The following is a 20,657-nucleotide window of genomic DNA, read 5'->3' on the forward strand; positions in this document are numbered from 1 at the left end:
AACCGTCCAATTCATTTTCAGTAAAAACTGATTTACTCTTAATATGAATCGGTTCTTGAGTTGTTGTTTTAGTTGTTTCAACATTTTCAGATTTGACTGAATCAACAACAGGCATTTCTAAGTTTGTGGATTGCTCCACAACTGGAATGCTGCTGTAATCTCCTTTGAAATGAGAGGGAATCTCAACATAACCCAATCCTGCTTTACCATTTTTCTTCTGATTATTATTGACTTCAATAATCTCGTTTAAGAGAAATGATGAATCTTGAAATTTTCCAAGTTTAGTTTTTAATTCCAAAATTTCATTCTCTAAGTTGGTACTGCAAGTTCGGAGTCTGAGAATCTCCTGGAAATGTTGTTCAATTACCACAATTTTATAATTAACTTCAACTTTTAGGTCATGGTTGCTAACATACAAATTTTTAATTTTCAATGTCGATTTCTCCAATAATTTGGATTTTTGTCTGTAACATTCATTGACTATAAAAATCTCTTTGAGAGAGTAGTGTTTTGTTGCAAAGCTGACTCAAGTTTGACTTTGAGTTCAACACAATCAATACACTCAGTAACAACTTAGGAAGTTACTGTCTCTTTTGATGCATTAACAGATACATTAAGTGAAGATTTAGTACAAACCTCCACAATCTTTGCCATGCATGCAAAGAATACGGTTTGCTCAGGTTCTGAATAATTCAAATCAGTTTCTGAATCAGACGTGTCACTTTCTTCTGATAAATTATCACCGCTCGCATCTTCAAACTGTTCAACTTGTTCTACCATAGCAAGATTCGCTTGGTTTACCAGTAGTCGTTGAGACCAATCCAAACCTTCATTGGCAACGAGTGCTTGGGAGTTAGCCTTCTTATTTTGATCCCCCTCTGATGATTTCTTCTTATCAGTTCTAGACGAACTTTTTGCTGAAGATCGCTCAGCATTACGAGGACCCGTGCATTCCTTCCTCGGCTTATCACATTCTTTGGCAAAATGGCCAAAGTCTCCACAGTTATAGCACTTGACTTTTAATTTATCAAATCCAACTCTCTTATTTAGAGTAGGCAAATCTTTTCCCATTCGTTGCATGAATCTTTTCACATTCCTGACTATCATAGCCATATTCCAGTTAAGATCCATCAACTCAAGATCATCAGGATCGATCTGGTCATAGTCCTCATTAGTCAATTCACTGGTTGCAATCTTACTCCCAACAAGTTGTTCGTAAGAAGTCATGAACGCACAAACAAATTCAAACTGCTGCTCTGCTTCTTTAAGATTTACGTTAGGCAAAGAGCTTGCTGAACTTGCACTTGAACCAAATTCGGCACCAGTCGCAATGAAACATACATTAGGCGAACTATTACCATTAGAAGACTCCTCTTGTGATGTCTGTGTGAAAAATGCGGTGATCGGGACTGAACTTGAAGTATTACTAGCAAGTAATGAACCACCATACAGAGAAGGATTTTGATTCTAATTATCCTTCATCAATGTTTGACATTTCAAGTCATATTCTCTTTCTTCTAACTTGTTGATGAATTGCTCAGTAGTGAGTTGATTGTTACGAAAATAACCGTTCTCCTTCAACACCAGTAAAAAAGTAGAATAATATGGTGGTAAAGCATTCTTCAAAGTGTCAATCTTGTCCACCTCAATTGGTTCGAGATTAACAGTAGTCATTTCCATAACAAGGTGACAGAACCGACTGATAATCTCTTCCACAGTCTCGTTTTTCAACAAAGTAAAATTTTGAAACTGAAATTTTACTAGAGTCTTTTTACTCTTGAGTGTGTTTCCCAAGCTTCGAGTCTTCAACGTAGCAAATAGAGAAGCACAGGTCTTTATAGTGCTATACTGTTGAAAGATTTGCTCGGACAATGCCATCATGAGAGTCGAATAAGCTTTGGTCTCACTTTCATAATCTTTAATTTCTTGAGCTTCATAATGCTCATGATCCTTCGCAGTCCAACCAAGTTTGTCACTTCCTACAAGAGGTGCCTTGTAGACCACATCCAGAAATCATACACTACTCGGATGTACCGAACCAAGATGGGCACGAAACCTCGGTTCCCAACGAGCAAATTCAGATAATTTCAGAAGTTTTGGGCATTTAATGTGTGTACCAATTTTGTTGTCCGTTGATAACATTTGCTGCATTAATGCTTTTTGTGATGCTAAAGCATCATCCACTTCTACCTCTTCATACTCAGGCACATACCCCCTTCATCCGGATCAGCTTCATCATTCCTCAACTTTTTCAACTCATCATGTTTGCGTGTAAGTTGGAGGATGATCTCATCTTGCTTGTCAATTGCCCTGCTTCTGTATCTGAATGAAGATGAGATCGAGGAACTAGGAAAGATAGTGGAAGTCGAGATTGATTTTGAGGAAAGTACAAATCCAGGAATTCCGCGTGGGAATGTGCTTGAGTTTGTAGAGGTAGCAGTGGAAGACGTGACTGCTGAGGAGTATCCGGATCTTTGTACCAACAACAACAACAACGATTCAGGTATTCCATTCTTTACTAATGAGCATTTTGAGGCAGCAGAACAGCGTTTGCATGAAGAGCGAGAGAAGTGGAATAAAGTAGCGGAAATCAGTCACTTATTGACAAAAGGGAAGAAATATAAACGTGCTTTGGATGGTATGTTTGGGCTTGATGTGAAGCGTATGAACAAGATGATCGAGACCTTCCGATATCATGAACAGGAGGAAGTCAGATTAGCAAAGGTCCAAGCTTCTGCCTACCAGATGAAGAAGTACAAAAGTGCTAAAGACGTGAGAGGTGACTTGGTTGCTTGGTAGTATGATGTAGAGCTTAAGGTATATATCGTTAAGTGGGAACATGGTATTTATTACTTTAAACGTCCACATGATATTTTATCTATGCCGAGATGGGACGTGAGAACACTAGCCAACAGACCGTTTGTTAATCGAGGAAAAGATCAGTGGGCTGAGTGGTTCTATAATCATCTACAACATGAGACCAGATTTGGTTTCAAATTCTTCAAGCCGCAAGTTCCGACACACAAATACATCAATGAGATTGATCCTCGCACTGGCTGGAGAAAAATGATTTTGCAGGTCAAGCCGCCGAAGACTATGAAGAGGGCTTCAATGAAGATATTCTCTCAGAGTCTGTTCACCACGTTCAACCGATGGTATTATGATAATCGAATGGGTGAAGCGGTAATTATATTGGGTTTCGAATCGAACACAAGTGTTATTCGTGTGATGATCCTATGTGGCTCGTTAACTTATCGGAGTATGATAACGATGCGTTATTTCAGAATCAGATCCGATTAGCTAACGTAAGCGACTTTGATCTTGCGATGCAGTTTCAGTGCGTTGTTCGAGTATGTTATGCATTCAAGATTCATAGCTGCACTGGCTGGAAGACAAAGATGTTCCAGAAATAAAGTATAAAGAGCTCGAGACGAGGGGGAGTTTGTTGATACACGACTTGGGCGTCTCGGTCTTTATTAGTTTATTATTATATTACTTGATAATGTAAGGGGTATTTTGGTAAATATCCCCATTCACTCTAATGTAAAGCTATTCGTTACTCCGTAACGAATAAGATACATTCGTTAATTTGTAAGCCACATTCGTTAACCTCGATTAACGAACGTGACAATGAATGAAGGGCTATTCGTTAAGATAAATGTATCACGAATGAGTATGTTCATTCGTTAGTTTTAATGTAGCGAATGACACATTCGTTAAGGGTTAAGTTAACGAATGTTCATCGTCTACATATAGTGTAACGATTTTCAGTAATGTAATCAGTTCCTTGTTTATTAATTTCTGCCTTGTTACTCTGCCAAAATGTTCTCTGAACTCACACAGTTCACACATTAACCATAACCCTCATAATCGTATTGATCTAACAACGGAAATCATGATGTCATCATTGTTCTAGATCCGTCTAGTGATATCTCAAGTGGTATTAGAGCCAGCATATCGGATCTTCGTGATTATCCATTGACATATCATATTAATTCGTCTTGGTTTAGTTCAAATTCATCATGAATTGATATGAATCAGTGAGTGACAGGTTTCAGTGAAATAGAGGTTTCTTATTAAGTGTAAATTGAACTGATATAATAGTAATTAGGTTTGTTATTCTGATAATTGAGATAGTTAATGGTGGATTGAGTTCTAATTGAGTGGTAATTAGATTGAATTGAGATTTAATTGAGCTTTGATGTTAATGGCGATTAACGTATAGTTTGAATAAGTTTGTAATTGTGTCTGGATTTGAACGATTTGTGAAAACGGACTAGTAGTATGAGGTTCGGATTTGGTTTTCGATCAGTTTGATATAGTTTTGGTTGATTACGGACTAAGTTGGAGATAACGGGACTTAGAATTGATAGTTTGAAGATATGAAGACTGATTCGTTAATAGTTTGACGGTTGATTCGTTAGAATAATCCCTGATTCGTTAGTCTGATTCGTTAAATTGTCTAACTGATCATTCGTTAAGTCCTTATTCATTAAGTCAAACATTCGCTCAACTCAATTGTTTTCCATGACATTCGTTATACTCACTTGTTACTCACATTCGTTCGAACTAAATCATTCACATTCACATTCACATTCACATTCACATTCGTTTATCATGCATTAACTCATTCGTTTGACATTCGTTACCTTCCACATTCGCTTTACCTTCAATTTCGGTAAACATTTACTACTGTTCTCATTTGTACACTCATTTGTGCTTTCTCATTTGTGCTTTCTCATTCGTGAACAGTAAGACATTCATGAACAGTGAATCCAAGTTTTAATCTTTGACAAGTTTAGTCCTTCGACTTTTCAATTTACACTTAATAAGAAACCTCTGTTTCGATTCATATCAATTCATGAGGAATTTGAACAAAACCTGGATGAATTAGTATGATATGTCAATGGATAATCACGAAGATCCGATCTGCTGGCTCTGATACCACTTGAGAGAGCACTAGACGAATCTAGATCGATGATGACATCATGATTTCCCTTGTTAGATCAATACGATTACAAGGGATATGGTTAGTGTGTGACCTGTGTGAGTTAAGAGAATATTTCAGCAGAGTAACGAGGCAGAAAGTAATAAACAAGGAACTGATTACATTACTGATAATCGTTACACTATATATAGACGATGACGCATTCGTTAACTTAACCCTTAACGAATGTGTCATTCGTTACATTAAAACTAACGAATGAACATACTCATTCGTGATACATTTATCTTAACAAATAGCCCTTCATTCGTTGTCACATTCGTTAAGCAAGGTTAATGAATGTGGCTTACAATTTATCGAATGTAGCTTATTCGTTAGCTTTACATTAGCGCGAATGGGGATGTTTACCAAAATACCCCTTACATTATCAAGTAATATAATAATAAACTAATAAAGACTGAGATGCCCAAGTCGTGAATAAACAAATATCTCGGCAACACTCTTATCCCCACCGCCCAAAAGTCTTATACCATTAAGCTTTAATTAGTATGAAAAATGAGATTTATCAAAAGCTTTGGAAAAATATCTGCTCTTTGTTCATCGGTGTGAATTTTGTCTACAGTGATCAACTTCTTTTAATAGCAATCACGAATGAAGTGATACCGTATTTCAATGTGTTTAGTATAGAGTGATACCCTGCTGTTGTAGATTGGGTGTTCAGTTTGTAGCTTCCATAATCCTAGTCTGAGTATGCCCTCAGCACAAACTCATCATCATTTGGTTACTAGAGACCGACACCCAGACATCCCTTAAGATATCTTAAGATGCGTTTGACGATCATGAGATGTGAAACTTTCGAATTCGACTGATATTGGGTGCACAAACATGTGGCATACATGATGTCTGGGCGTGACGCAGTGAGGTACATAAGCGAGCCTCTTATGGATCGGTAAAGTGTTTGATCAACCTTCTCCCCGTTGGGATCAGGACGATACCATGATTTAGAGGTAGATGAGTACTGATTCCGATGCATCAGTCATGCTGAATTTCGTCAGGACATCGTTGACGAATTTGGTCTGGTGAATAAATATACCATCAGGTAACTACTCCACCTGATGTCCTAAGAAAAACTTCATCTCCCCCATTGCACTTTTCTCGAACTTTAGCTTCATCACCTCCTCAAACTGCTTGCATAGATCATCGTTTGAAGACCCAAAAATGATATCATCTACATAAATATGCATAATCAGTAGAGGTCCGTCCACCATCATTGTGAAAAGTGTACAATCAACAGTTTCTCTAAAAACCCATTGTCCAAAATATGTTGGGACAATGTCTCATACCAGGCTCTTGAGGCCTGATAGAGACCGTATAAGGCTTTATCAAGGAGGTACACCTTGTCTTTATGGAACGGATAGACAAACCCCGGTGGTTGTCGAATATAGACTTCCACACTTATCTTCCCATTGAGAATGCAGACTTGATATACAACTAATACACCTTAAAACCCTTCCAAGAAGCAAATGCTAGAAAGATCCGAATAGACTATAGCCTTGCAACTGGTGCATAAACCTCATTATAGTCAATACCCTCTCTCATATTGAAACAAAGAACAACCAATCGAGCTTTGTGTCTCACTATAGTTCCATTCTTGTCTCTCTTGCACTTAAACACCCACTTTGTGTTGATTTGTTTCTAGTTTTCCGGCAAGTCAACAAGTTTCCAGACCCCGAGCTTTTCGAATTGCATCAATTCTTCTGGCATTGCGTCTACCCAGCTCTCTTCGGTCAAAGCTTATTTGTAAGTCTTCGGTTCAATCTTCAAAATAAAACATTTAAATGAGAACCAGTTTTGTAACGGTGATAAACCTGTGTAGAAACACTGAACGCTCTGATTGATTTGACGTCGAGTTTGGGCCCTCGTGTTCAAATCACCGATTATATTATCTACTGAATGATAACACAACGTTCTCAGCATAGCATCGGCAGAAACTAACACATCGGTTTGGAGATTATTAACATTCTCCTCTACAGCCACTTCAGTTGACGAAGGAGAAATAGCCTCAATTAACTCCTCATTTGTTTCACTATCATCGTCAAAAACGGGTGTTGTCTTAGGTACAGTATCGGTCGGGATGGGATCTACGACAGTTTGAGGACCAACAATTATTGGAGCTTCTGGTGTTGGTACATTGACTGAATCGTCTGATAACTGTTGTTGATATAACATGGTGACAGTATCATCAGATAAAGTCTCCTCGGGGAGTTTGAAACTCTCCCAAAGGCTTTCACAATCGAATAGCTGAGAATCTCCAAGCTGTTGAGTTGGTGGAGTGTAACGCTGACAATGCACGTTTTGTAGTTGCAGGATCTTGTGGAGGCTAGGAATGTATACACGTCATAATGGACTAGCATACACCACAATGAATCCTTCAATTGAATTGGGACCAAATTTGCCACTTGGTTCAAGAACGGTACATGTAGACCCAAACAGTTCAAGCCACTTCAGATTAGGTTTACGTCGATTAAGCAGCTTAAAACACGTTTTGCCGAACTTCTTCATGGTAAGAACCTGGATAAGTTTATAACAAGTCGATGCCACTGCCTTTGTCCAAAAATTCACTAGTAATTTTGAATCAACAAGCATAGTACGGGCTGTTTCAATCAAAGTACGATTCTTTCGTGCAGCAAGCCCATTCTGTTGTGGAGTATAAGGAGCACTAAATTCATGAAGAATCCCCCAGTCAATACAACTCCATCATTCGATTGTTCTTGAACTCAGTCCCATTATCACTTCGTATTCGTCGACTTGGCAAATTGTACAATGTCTCGAGTTTCTTGAATAAAACCATAAGAGAACCAAATGTCTCATCTTTGGAATCTAAGAACATAACCCAAGAGAACCTAGATTAATCATCGGTAACCACGAGGAAATAAAGTTCGCCCGTGATACTCTTGACATTCACCGGACCAAAAGAGATCCATATGAAGACGCTAAAAAGGTAAGTTGACGGAATTGACAAGTTTCTTTGTGTAAGGCCCCGAACCCCGGGTACCCCACAGTTAGTAATCATTCAAAACACTCGTAAAAATAATTAAACTTAAAAAGAATTCACTTCATTAAAATAACCATTTCAGAGTATAATTCAGCAGAAAACACAAAAATACTAAAATAAGTTCCCAAAACCAATTTAAATAAATGTTAAAAAAGAAAACATTTATTATTATTGAAACATCCGACTAAGTATGCCCTTCACTGTTCAAGTAGCTTCGTGCACGTCCAAGCGGTAATGTATCCATCTCCTAACCTGAAACTTACACTAACATGCACACAAAGTCAGCTTGAGCTGAGTGAGTTCAAGTTTTAATAAATAACATCAATAATAATAATCATAATAGTCATCCCAAGAGTTTTAAAATAAAGGGATAAAACAGTTAGGCCAAATAAACGCGATAAAACAGTTAGGCCATCATCAACAATAAGTAATCATCCTTATATATATGTATATATATATATACATATATATAAGGATGATTACTTATTGTTGATGATGGCCTAACTGTTATATCCCATATATATATATATATATATATATATATATATATATATATATATATATATATATATATATATAAACATCCTTATACTTAAATATAAACATCCTTATAATTATATATGAACATCCTTGTAATTATATACCTACATATATATCATCAAAGAAATAACATCAAGGTCGAGCAAACGTACAACCCAAACACGTAACATCAGGGTCGAGCAAACGTACAACCCAAACACGTAACATCAGTGCATGCAAACACAAAGTACTCATACACAACATCAGTAGTCGAAAAGACTACAACATCGCCAAATATAGGCCAATCAATAATGTGTGTATATATATATATATATTTAACATCCCAAGGCCTACCATATACTAGAAAGCCTATATAAATCGTTTAAAACATTTCATCATGTAAGAAAACACTTAGGTGTGCATGCTAGCCCAAAATTTAAAAAGAGTTAAAAAGGGGGCATCATGAACTCACCTGAAATCAATCGAACACCTTCAACGAGCTAGGAAATCCCTAAGTGCACAATCCCAAGCAAGGGCCTGTAAATTATACATAACGCGTTACTAAAGTAGATCGTAAGAATACTCTTGCCTAATGGGCCGTTCAAGCCCAACACTTTGGCCCAAGGCCCAACACTTGGCCCAAGGCCCAACCACTTGGCCCAAGGCCCAACAACTTTACCTCTGCCCCTAAAACCTTTCAACTAACCAAATCCACCGGATAAGCCCAAAACGAACTTATCGATTAATAACGAGTAAAACGTGTAGATTTTAGCATGCGAAGATGCATTTAATTACATAGAATAACCTTTGAAATAAATTATTAAATTTTTACCAGACTTTAATAAATGTCTTAGGTTTATAAAAATATTTGTATTATATTTTTCTATTGGACACAAAAATTAGAAAAATTCCTACAACATAGCAAGGTACGTGCAGCAATTTCAGTGCGCAACAAAATGGTATTATTTTTATAAAATTCATTACCGAACCAAATTAAACGATTCCAATTGGGTTTGGTTCCTAACCCAAAATACTAACTTCCAGAAGTAGAACCAACCAGTTTTGACCTGTCAAAAAAAGGTTATGACGTCGGGAAGACAGACCAGATTCCGTCATCCCGCATCAGCTTTGACACTCGATTTTATAAATTCATAAAAACCATTCAAATCTCGTCCAAAAATTACGTATTATACCTTTCTGGAAACTAGACTCAAAGTAGAACATCATGGAATCAAGAATAGATCAAAAACAATGGATTATCATCACGTTACAGACCCTACAATAAACATATACGAATCTGTCAGCAAACTGTTATCATCAAAACTCAACCTTAACGACCAATAAGCGCGTTAATATGATTAATTAAGGTGTAAAAGACATGGGGAATCATAAAACCGACCTTGAATTGAAGTTTTCACGGCTGAAACTTGGCGGGGCAGAGGAAAAACGAGCAGAGGGGGGTCTTGAGGTCCGATCGGCAGCTAGAAAGGGTTAGGGGTTAGGGTTTATTTGTTTTATGATATAAATAAAATAGTTACATCCAAGTCCCTCCAATTGAAGTGTAAGGCAAAATGGAAGGAAAAGTTAAGTTCTTTAGCGTACCGGGATAACGTAAAGGCTTCCGAGAAATGTCAGATAAATCCCGAGAATTATACATACTCTACAAGCTTTAATTCTTGGAACCGGAATTAACGGGCGTTACACTTTGGAGGAGGTTTCTTCGTTCGCTTCCCCTTTTGCCAGTCTAAACACTCTTCATTTAAATTAAAACTTCTCAATTTAACCCTTCGACCAGATTGTTATGAACCAAATGGTTCATCTTCCTTAGGTTTATGTGTCCCATCCGACGATGCCCTAAGACGGACTCCCGCTTTGAAGCTTTTGAAATAAAACATTGAGCGTTTTATGTAGACATTGAAGCGGTAGACATGTTGAGAACATAGAGATCGTTCTCGCGAGGTGCTCACATGAATATCCAATCTTCAGGAATTTTGAATCCCGGTTTCAAAATCAGGCATTCTTTGTCAGTGAAGTGAGTCGAGAAGCTCTTATCACAAATTTGTGATATGCTGAGTAGATTGTTCTCCAACTCCGAAATATAGTTTACCTTGTCAAACGTGACTTTCCTATTAGTCAACGTGCCTTCACCCACGATCTGACCTCCTTGATTACCAGCAAAACCGACATACCCTCCTCGAATAAATCTGACGTTTTCGAGTAAATGAAGAGTACCCGTCATGTACCTTAGGGCTATCAATTATCCAACGTGAGTCATGGGATCTTAGAAGCCCCTACACAAACAGCTAATGGTTTAGTGAAACAAGGAAACCCAAGCCCTCTTGGTCTTGGGTTGTTTAAACTTCTTAAATAACATTTTAACATCTTCTATATCTGACTCACTTGACAATAGAATCACAACTAGATAATTGTGAACCAGATACAGATTTCCTGTCCTCTTCAAAACTAGGTTGCTTTTCATGATTCACAACTTTGGCCACCCATTTTTTACCAACATTATGTTTCTTGATATAAAAAGTAGACGGTGTAGTCTTAGCATTTTCAATTTTATCACACCCACTTTTTACAATTTCTTCTCGTTTCAAAATCCTAATAGGCTCGGATTTCAAAACAGCTGATGGTTTCTCAACATTCCCTAGTCCAGATTTCCTAGAAACAACTTTCTGAGGCTGAACGCGATCATGAATATAAATGTTTGGACAAGCATAGATGTTGGGTCGGATTTTCTATAAGGAAGATTGGAATCTTCTCAACCTCCTCAGAAAATGGCTAAGTATAGACTTCGAGCAAGCCTAGACGATCGAGCATGGTTTTACTACTTCGAGCAAGGTCTTCAGAACCTTAAATGGTTAATTCTTCTAAATGTTAAAGCTTCGAGCAAGCTACCCTTCAACGAGCAAGAGTATTCTTCTATCAAGTATGGATTGTCAATCGAGCAAACAGCTTGATCATACAAGTTTTAACCAAGTGTTACGAGCACAGGATGGTCAAGCACATGGGGACAAGCATGGATGCAATAAGAAGATGTCATGTGATCAAAGCAAGGACTTCGAGCACAGTTCAGTTCCCCGAGCAAGATTTACATCCGAGCATGCTAAAGATTGCTAAATAAGTCTAAGGACAAGACTGAAGGCATCAAGAAGAATGAGCTTGCTTGATGGACTAGTTTGAACAAAGCAAGGATTGGTCAAGAGGAATGAAGCTTGCTGGAAGAGAATATCTTCACTGAAGATATTCTAAGTAAAGTATGCTTGAGGACATTCATCGAGCATACCTAGGATAGTGAGTCTGTGATAGAATCTGGAAATCTAAAGTAGTTAAACTAACATAACTAGCCACATTCGAGATAGGCTTGATCTCCGATTAGCCAATTCAAGATGGCAATTCTCCAACCACAAGGTTAAAGAAACCCTAATTTTATATTAATAACATCGATATCTCCAAATAAACCCAGAACATGTTACAAATACTAATCCTAATTAACAGTTAATAAACTGCTCCACTAATCCTATTTTTACGAATGATCAAAATAACTGGTTTCGTATCAGTACTTCCAGCTCGTAAAATCGACTTGTCCTAAAGTCGGAAATTCCGGAATTGTTATGCCAACTGCCAAGCAATAAGCTATTCGAATGCAGCTTGATCGGCTTCCTGAATCCCATAACAATCTCAAATTGAATGAATCTGGATATTAATTTTTCAATCTTTTGAAATAGGTAGGGAGTTCTTCAATGGAGCATGGAGTTTAACATGAGTCGGTTTCAGTGTTGTAATATGGATGATCTGATGGATGCAAGTGCTCAGTGGGCTAGCAGGTTCATAAAATACTGGGTCTGTCTTACTTCTGGAACCATGCAGCCCAAAAAATCAATGCTTTAACCACCCATTGTGGTGCTTGGTCAAACCTCTGGTTGAGCGGTTATGATCATCCCCCTCTACGAATACCGCTTGAACACCGTCTCCTATCTTCAACTGAGCATCATCTCCTACATTCAATTGAACACCATCTTCAATCTTCAATTGAACACCCAAAACATGTTTTGACCTATTTTTCTCATCTCTAGGGTTGCCATCAAGGATTTCTTCATTGATCATAGCTAGCAGTGATACGTGAATAGGGTCATGCTCGGAACCCTTCCGGTTCCTCCGCCACCGGGTTCTTCAAATTGCTATCTAATTCTTCACCTTCACAACTGTCTCCAATCAACCCGACTTTGATTTCTTCAACATCGTCCCTCAACGATGCAAGAATGGCGCCTAATCAAGCTGCAATGGTAGATAATTGATCTGCTAGATTCCTGGTTGTAGGTGTCATTCGATTTCCCGGCAATGGAACCAAATGATAGAATCTGGAAATCTAAAGTAATTAAACTAGCATAACAAGCCACATTCGAGATAGGCTTGATCTCCGATTAGCCAATTAGAGATGGCAATTCTCCAAACACAAGGTTAAAGAAACCTTAATTTTATATTAATAACATGGATATCTCCAAATAAACCCAGAACATGTTACAAATATTAATCCTAATTAACAGTTAATAAACCGCTCCACTACTCCTATTTTTACGAATGATCTAAATAACTGGTTTCGTATCAGTCTGCTCGAGAAGGATTGTTACCTTGCTCGAGGACTAGACACTTGTATTTGTTTTGTCTTTCATTATGTAATGATTAGAACTTCTAGAAGGAATGTCAGGGTCTATAAATAGGGTCCTAGGTTTCCATTTAGGGCACAGATAACGACGCACACAATACGAAAAACATTCCAAAAGAATATTCTATTTGTTTCCTCGTACAGCCGCCGTCTTCATACATGAAACCCTAGACATTCCTTTCACTGTTGTATTAAATGATATATTAAATGCAGTGAATCTTTGTCTTCGATTGTGTTCTTATTGATTATTCATTATCGTTTCGTGTTTGTTATATCACACCTTCGTTCCCACTTGTTGGATATCCTAATTCCGTCGGGATATTCAATAGGCCTTTGGGTTACAGAGTCTTTGTGTTCTTGTCAACCTTTCTAAGGTTTCACCCAATTCAAGGTCCTAATAAGTGGTATCAGAGCTTGGAAGCTCGCTGAAGGCCACGGGACTGAAGGTTTGTGAAAAAAGCTTGAAGCTTTACTCTGTTTTTCTACTGCAAAACCCAGATCTACTGAAAACGAAGACCAAGAAGTCTCTACCAACAAAATTCCCAGATTGCTTGGACAAGAAAATTTTATCAAATGGAAGTTACTCTTCGAAGCAGCTGTAAACTACAATGACCCAGAGCTTTGGACCTCTATCACTGATGAAAACTATTTCCTTCAACTGCTCCAAACAACAATGCCACTGTTGAACTAAAAATGAAGAAAAGGGACGATAAGGCTCTGTCTATGCTGAAGTTAGATCCGTGTTAGGAGATACTGACAACCGTCAACCATCACAAAACTGCTAAAGAAATGTATGATGCAGTTATTGATATGTCTGAAGGAAATACTGAACTGAGAGATATCAAGAAAGATAGACTGAAGCAACAGCTTGATAGGTTCAAGTTTAAAGATGGAGAAAGACTAAAATCAGTCCTGCAAAGGTTCATGGTGATTGTTAATGATATAAGAACAACTGACCTGCAGATTTCTAATTTCGAGCTAAATAAGGAACTTTTGTTATCTTTGTCTGGTGAGTGGTATACAGCCAGCAAATTCATTAAGGAAAAGGTGAGTTTCCCCAACTTTAAGTTGGCTGATGTAATTGCATTCCTCAAGGCTACAGAACATGAGAAGATCGAAAACCACATGATTAGAGAAGATAAGCCTAGTTTTCAAGTGAACAATGCTCTAATAGCTCCTATGGGAAATCTTTCAATCAAGAATGAGCAGCCTATCATTGAAGAGACATCTGAGACAAATTCAACATGTGGTGGACAGCCAAGATTTAATGTGCAGCTAATAGAAGATGATGTAGCCTCGACAGCAAGTGGTCAGTCAACATTTGTGTAGCACAAGACTGCTCAAGGAATAGACTATTAAGCTTTGTTCTCCATGTTTACTGAGTCATATCATGCAATTGTGGCCAAGAAACTGATCAACATAAGCATTGTGCAGGAAGATCTTGAGCAAATAGATGCTGATGACCTGGAGGATATGGACATAAAATGGTAGCTTGCCATATTGGCTGTGAGAAGCAAGAGATTATACAACAGAACTGGAAGATCAAGCTTCAATGGACCGAATGAGAGAATAGGTTTTGACAAATCAAAAGCAATCTGCTACAACTGTCAACGACCAGGACACTTAGCAAGAGAGTGCAACATGCCTAAGCAAGCTGGTAACCAAGTGAATCAAAATCAATTTTATCAAAATCAAAATCAGAACTTCCAACATCAGAGGAATCAGATCACCAACAACAACCCCTACCAAAACAAAAACAGACCCCTAACAACCCTTTCAGCCTCAAAGGAATAGCCAACTGCAGACTCACACTAATTAGAACAGAGTCAATCAGAACAATGTGAATCAGGTTAGGGATCAAGGGAATGTTGTAGTGACAAGGGCGCCTCAGGATGGGGAGTTTGATTAGAGTAACCACGCAGCTGAGATTGAAAAGGCGAATGTTACCTTTATGGCCAAAGTGCAGGACAAGCCAGAATCTTCTAATGCGTAGGTACATTATGATGTTTCAATTTCTGATCTTCTTATTACAATTGATGAACTCAATCAGGAAGTTGAAAAATGGAAAACTGAATGTGGAAGAAAGGAAGCGTTCTTAAATGTGTATGAAGCCAGTGAAGCAACCTATGAGAATCAAATTAAGGGGCTTGCAGAAGATTGTATGCAAGCTTACAGAACCCAATCAAGAATGACAATTGAAATTGAGGGTTTGAATAAGTTGCATGCTGAAGAGAAGTTGAAAAATGCAGTTTGTTGATTCAGATGGAATTCTTGAAAAACCTTGTGTATACAGTAAATATAGTGGGATTTGTGAATAAAATGACAGAGGAGGAAAAGTACAAAAAGGTGCCACCACCTTTCTGTGACAGCTACCCACTAAAAGTAGACAAAGAAAGCAGGAATGAATATTTGAAACAGTTCAAGAATGTGTTTGAGCTGATTTTGTAAAACAGTATGACAATGTGATTGTGGATGAGAATGGAGAATTTGTAGTAAAGCAGATTGAGAAACCAGAAGTCAAGAAAGCTGTAAAGATGGATGGTAAGAAAAAGAAGTGGAGTGAATACTCCCGTGAAGAAAGTACTTGTAGTTGTGGAAGTACAAAATCCTCTAAGAGCATGAAAAAGAAATGATCAAGCAAGAAAAAAATGAAAAGATTCCTCTACTGCCAAAGATGACTCCAAAGTTGAAGAAGCACTATTAAAAGATAAGAAAAGAACATGTGGTTTTTGAAATTTATGCAAGACCACAGCCAGAAATCAAGACAAGAAATGAAATGGAGATGAAGTCTTCTTATGATCAGTCCCATCCTCCAATCTATCCAGTCTTCTCAAATCATGAATTATTTGACATCGGAGATGTGGAATATGTACCAATGAGAAGATTTGTTGAATAAGGAGGAAGCTGTTCTAGAGCCCCATCCAAGTTGAAGCCAATAGTGTTTGTTAAAGAGAAATATCATCTGGAGCCTAATCTGAACAAACCAATTAAAATGGACTTCAGGAACTCTCTATGTCCAAAAACATCCTAGGCTTTGATTTTCCCAAACCAAGTGACAGAATTAAAGACAAGCAATTGCTTGAAGACATGGGGAGCTATGCCAAGTTTTGGTGCAAGAAGTGGGATGCCTATGGTCATCACACTGACTCTTGCTGGTTTTAAGAAGAAGAGTTTGTGGTTCCCGATGTGGTTTGTGGATTTGACATGAAAGGATACAAGGAAATGTATTAAAGACACCTAAATGAAGAAAAGAAAAGTTCAAGTGATGAAGAGAAGAGATCAATTTTGGAAAAGAGACTGAAACAAGTTTTGAAAATCAAGGATGATGCAGAGGTATCATGCAAACCTGCAAAGAACAATAGGTCAACTGACAAAAGAAAGGCAAAGATGAGACCTGGTGTTCTAAATGGGGATGAAAAATTCCTGATGAAGAAGGGTTATGAACCAAGAGGGTTTCAATGGAAGACTAAGAAGGAGTAGTCTGAAAAGAAAGACTATGTGATTGAGCAAACTGAAAAAACATAACCATGTCACAAGTTGTGAAAGTTGGGTCAGAATCAGACTCAGAAGAAGAATGTGAAGTTGTCTATGAAGACCCACTTCCACTTCCAGTTCCAACTCCTGATGAATCTTAACCTGAAACTGAATTACAAACTGATGCAGTTTGTGACTAAGAATCCAACTGATTCCCATTTTGTGTGTACGTGCAGGAACAATCCTTGAACAATAATGACTTATGGTACATGGACAGTGGATGTTCCAGGCACATGACCTATGACAAAAGTGCTCTTATCAATTATGAAAGAAAATATGAAGGTCCAGTTGCTTTTGGGAGTGATAAAAATGGAGGGAAGATTGTTGGAAGAGGAACACTTACCAATGGCAAGGTATCATTTGAGAATGTGCTGCATCTTGAAGGACTACAATACAATATTCTCCGCATTTCTCAAGTTTGTGACAAAGGGTACAAGGTGGCCTTCAATGATGAACACTGCCTAATTTTGAAGCCTGAGTTTGTGATTCCAACTGAGATGATCATGATGATGGCTCCAAGAAATGGAAACCTCTATGAACTGAGAATGAATACTGCTACATCTAGAGGTGGTTCATGCTTTGATTCCAAAGCCACTGAAAATGAGACCAAATTGTGGCATAGGAAGAACATGAACAAGCTAGTGAAAAGTGAACATGTTGAAGAACATGAACAAGCTAGTGAAAGGTGAACATGAACAAGATAGTGAAAGGTGAGCATGTTGTTGGCCTTCCCACAAGGGAATTCAAGCTTGAAGAAAAATGCACATCTTGCCTCAAAGGGAAACAACATAAATCCTCACATAAGAGCAAAGTGATAAATACCATTGATGAGGTCTTGGAATTACTACACATGGATCTGTTTGGTCCAGTAAGTGTTCCAAGTATTGGAAAGAAAAGATACTGACTAGTGATCGCAGATGATTACTCAAGATTTACTTGGGTATACTTTATGGGTAGCAAGGATGAAACCCCAGAATTGATCAGAACGTATGTGCTGAAAATAGAAAATCAACTTGAAATAGAATTGACAATGGGACAGAATTCAAGAATGAAAGAATTCTTCACTTCTAAGGGGATATTTCAACAATATAGTGCACCTAGAACTCCTGAGCAAAATGGTGTTGCAGAAAGTAGAAACAGAACACTAATTGAAGCTGCAAGGACCATGATTGCTGATGCAAATCTGCCAGTCACTTTCTGGGCAGAAGCAATCAACACTGCATGTTATGTGCAGAACAGGGTTCTACTAAACGAGGCTCAAAATAAGACTCCATATGAGGTTATCTTCAAAAGAAAGCCTTATGTGAAGTTCTTAAAGCTTTTTGGATGCAGATGCTCACTATTGAACACAAAGGACTATATGAAAAAATTCCAGTCAAAATCCCTGGAATGTTTCTTTGTGGGATAATCATCTCATTCAAAGGCTTACAGAGTCTATGTGAAGGAGCACATGGTAGTCATTGAGTCCTCACACATAATATTCAATGAAAACCACTTTAAAAATGTTGAAGGTCCCAAATGGCTATTTGACTTGGAGAAGATGATGAAGTCTTTCAAAATTTATAAGGAAGACATGGATGACAGCATGTACAGAACCAGCTTTGATGATAAAGGAAAACAAAACAAGTTGATCTGGACAAGCTATGGTCATCTGTTGCTCCTGAACCAAATGGATTTAACTTTGAGAGAAGAAAACCAAAGAGCAGCTGAAGTTGAGATGAATGGACAAGGAGCTGCAGTTGAAGTCTCTAATGAAGGTCCAAGTGATGTGGAGAGTGAACCCATTCAAAGTCAGCAACTTGCTCAGCCTGAGGGACAAATCAATTTGAAGACAGGTTTCATTCTTTGTTTGACTCTCTACAAATTGGGTCAAATGAGGGATCATCATAAGAGATTAATCAAATTCAAGAAGCTAGTGAAAGTCAAGAAAGAATTGAAAGTGAAACTGCTGAGTTCAATATGACCAGAACCTTAAATGGTTAATTCTTCTAAGTGTTAATGCTTTGAGCAAGCTACACTTCAACGAGCAAGAGTATTCTTCTATCAAGTATGGATTGCCAATCGAGCAAACAGCTTGATCATACAAGTTTTAACCAAGTGTTACGAGCACAGGATGGTCGAGCACATGGGGACAAGCATAGATGCAATAAGAAGATGTCATGTGATCAAAGCAAGGACTTCGAGCACAGTTCAGTTCCCCGAGCAAGATTTACATCCGAGCATGCTAAAGATTGCTAAATAAGTCTAAGGACAATACTGAAGGCATCAAGAAGAATGAGCTTGCTTGATGGACTAGTTCGAGCAAAGCAAGGATTGGTCAAGAGGAATGAAGCTTGCTGGAAGAGAATATCTTCACTGAAGATATTCTAAGTAAAGTATGCTCGAGGACATTCATCGAGCATACCTAGCATAGTGAGTCTGCTCGAGCAAGATTGTTACCTTGCTCGAGGACTCAACAGTTGTATTTATTTTGTCTTTCATTATGTAATGATTAGGAACTTCTAGAAGGAATGTCAAATTCTATAACTAGGGTCCTAGGTTTCCATTTAGGCACGGATGACGACGTACACAATACGAGAAACATTCCAAAAGAATATTCTATTTGTTTCCTCGTACAGCCGCCGCCGTCATACATGAAACCCTAGACATTTCTTTCATTGTTGTATTAAATTATATATTAAATGCAATGAATCTTTGTCTTTGATTGTGTTCTTATTGATTATTCATTATCGTTTCGTGTTTGCTACATCACACCTTCGTTCCCACTTGTTGGATATCCTGATTCCGCCGGGATATTCAATAGGCCTTTGGGTTATAGAGTCGTTGTGTTCTTGTCAACCTTTCTAAGGTTTCACCCGACTCACGGTCCTGACAATAAAGTACATGCCCAATCTAGTTGTAGTTGAAACACCGCCTCCTATCAACAAATTTGTTGGCCTTAGATGTTGTTTCAGCATGTTCACGTTCAGGTTTTAACCAATAAAACTCTTGATTGGATTGGTTTCGAAAATTGCTTCCTTTTCGGACTCAGAAGTTTTTCCTTTAACAACACAATCTTGTTAGTCGTTGTCGGTTTGTTAACTCTATGAGATTGCCTATTATAAGAACTGGTTTTTGCAAATCTCTTAGAATTAGCAACATTCTCATTTTCTGACAGATGAACCTTAGCAGGTTGTTCGGTTAACACGGACTCAGCAAGTTTTATTCCGGTTGAACCATAAAAACCAGAACTATCATTCTCATTTTTTCCAGAAACATTGATAACTTCATCAGCGGACATGGTGGAATCATGGAATGGAGTTTTGACTTCCACGTTCAACGCCTTTTTGAAACCCTTAGGTCCTGTTCATTTCAAGGATTTGGAAGGAATTCTAAGGAATGAGATTTTAAATCCCATGAATTGATATGTTCGTTTCATTAAATGAAAGAATGGGAATGGAAACTAAATCTCATCAAATCCCACATTTCATGGGATTTCAAAATCACACCTATTTTAAAGGATTGTTATGGAAAATAAAAACCCCTCAAAAAAAATTCAAAAAAATTAATAAAAAAATCATAATTCAAAAACGAAAAATGTAAAAAAACTAAAACGTTTCCTTCGTTGTCCTCGTTCTTCAAAAAAATAAAAAAAAAACAAAAAAAAACACGAGAACGAAGAAGATTCCAATTCCAATACACATTAACCAACTGTAAGACCCCGAATCCCGGGAATCCTACATTTGGTAATCACCTCCCCAAATTCACAAAAATTTAAAACCAATCGATTCGTTTTATTTAAAACAAGTTCAGAGTAAATAACAGCGGAAAAGTTTAAGTATTAAAAATCCCAAACACGGGTGCAAGTGTGCAAAAATCAAATGTAAATAAAATATTCATTTTATTTGAAATCTTCATCTCATTAAAATCGTTTCAGATTAGTAAACAGCGGA

The sequence above is a fragment of the Bidens hawaiensis genome, unplaced genomic scaffold (assembly GCF_021521415.1).
Source record: "Bidens hawaiensis isolate Kalapana, Puna unplaced genomic scaffold, B.hawaiensis_p1.1 tig00004151_1, whole genome shotgun sequence".
In the NCBI taxonomy this organism is placed as follows: domain Eukaryota; kingdom Viridiplantae; phylum Streptophyta; class Magnoliopsida; order Asterales; family Asteraceae; genus Bidens; species Bidens hawaiensis.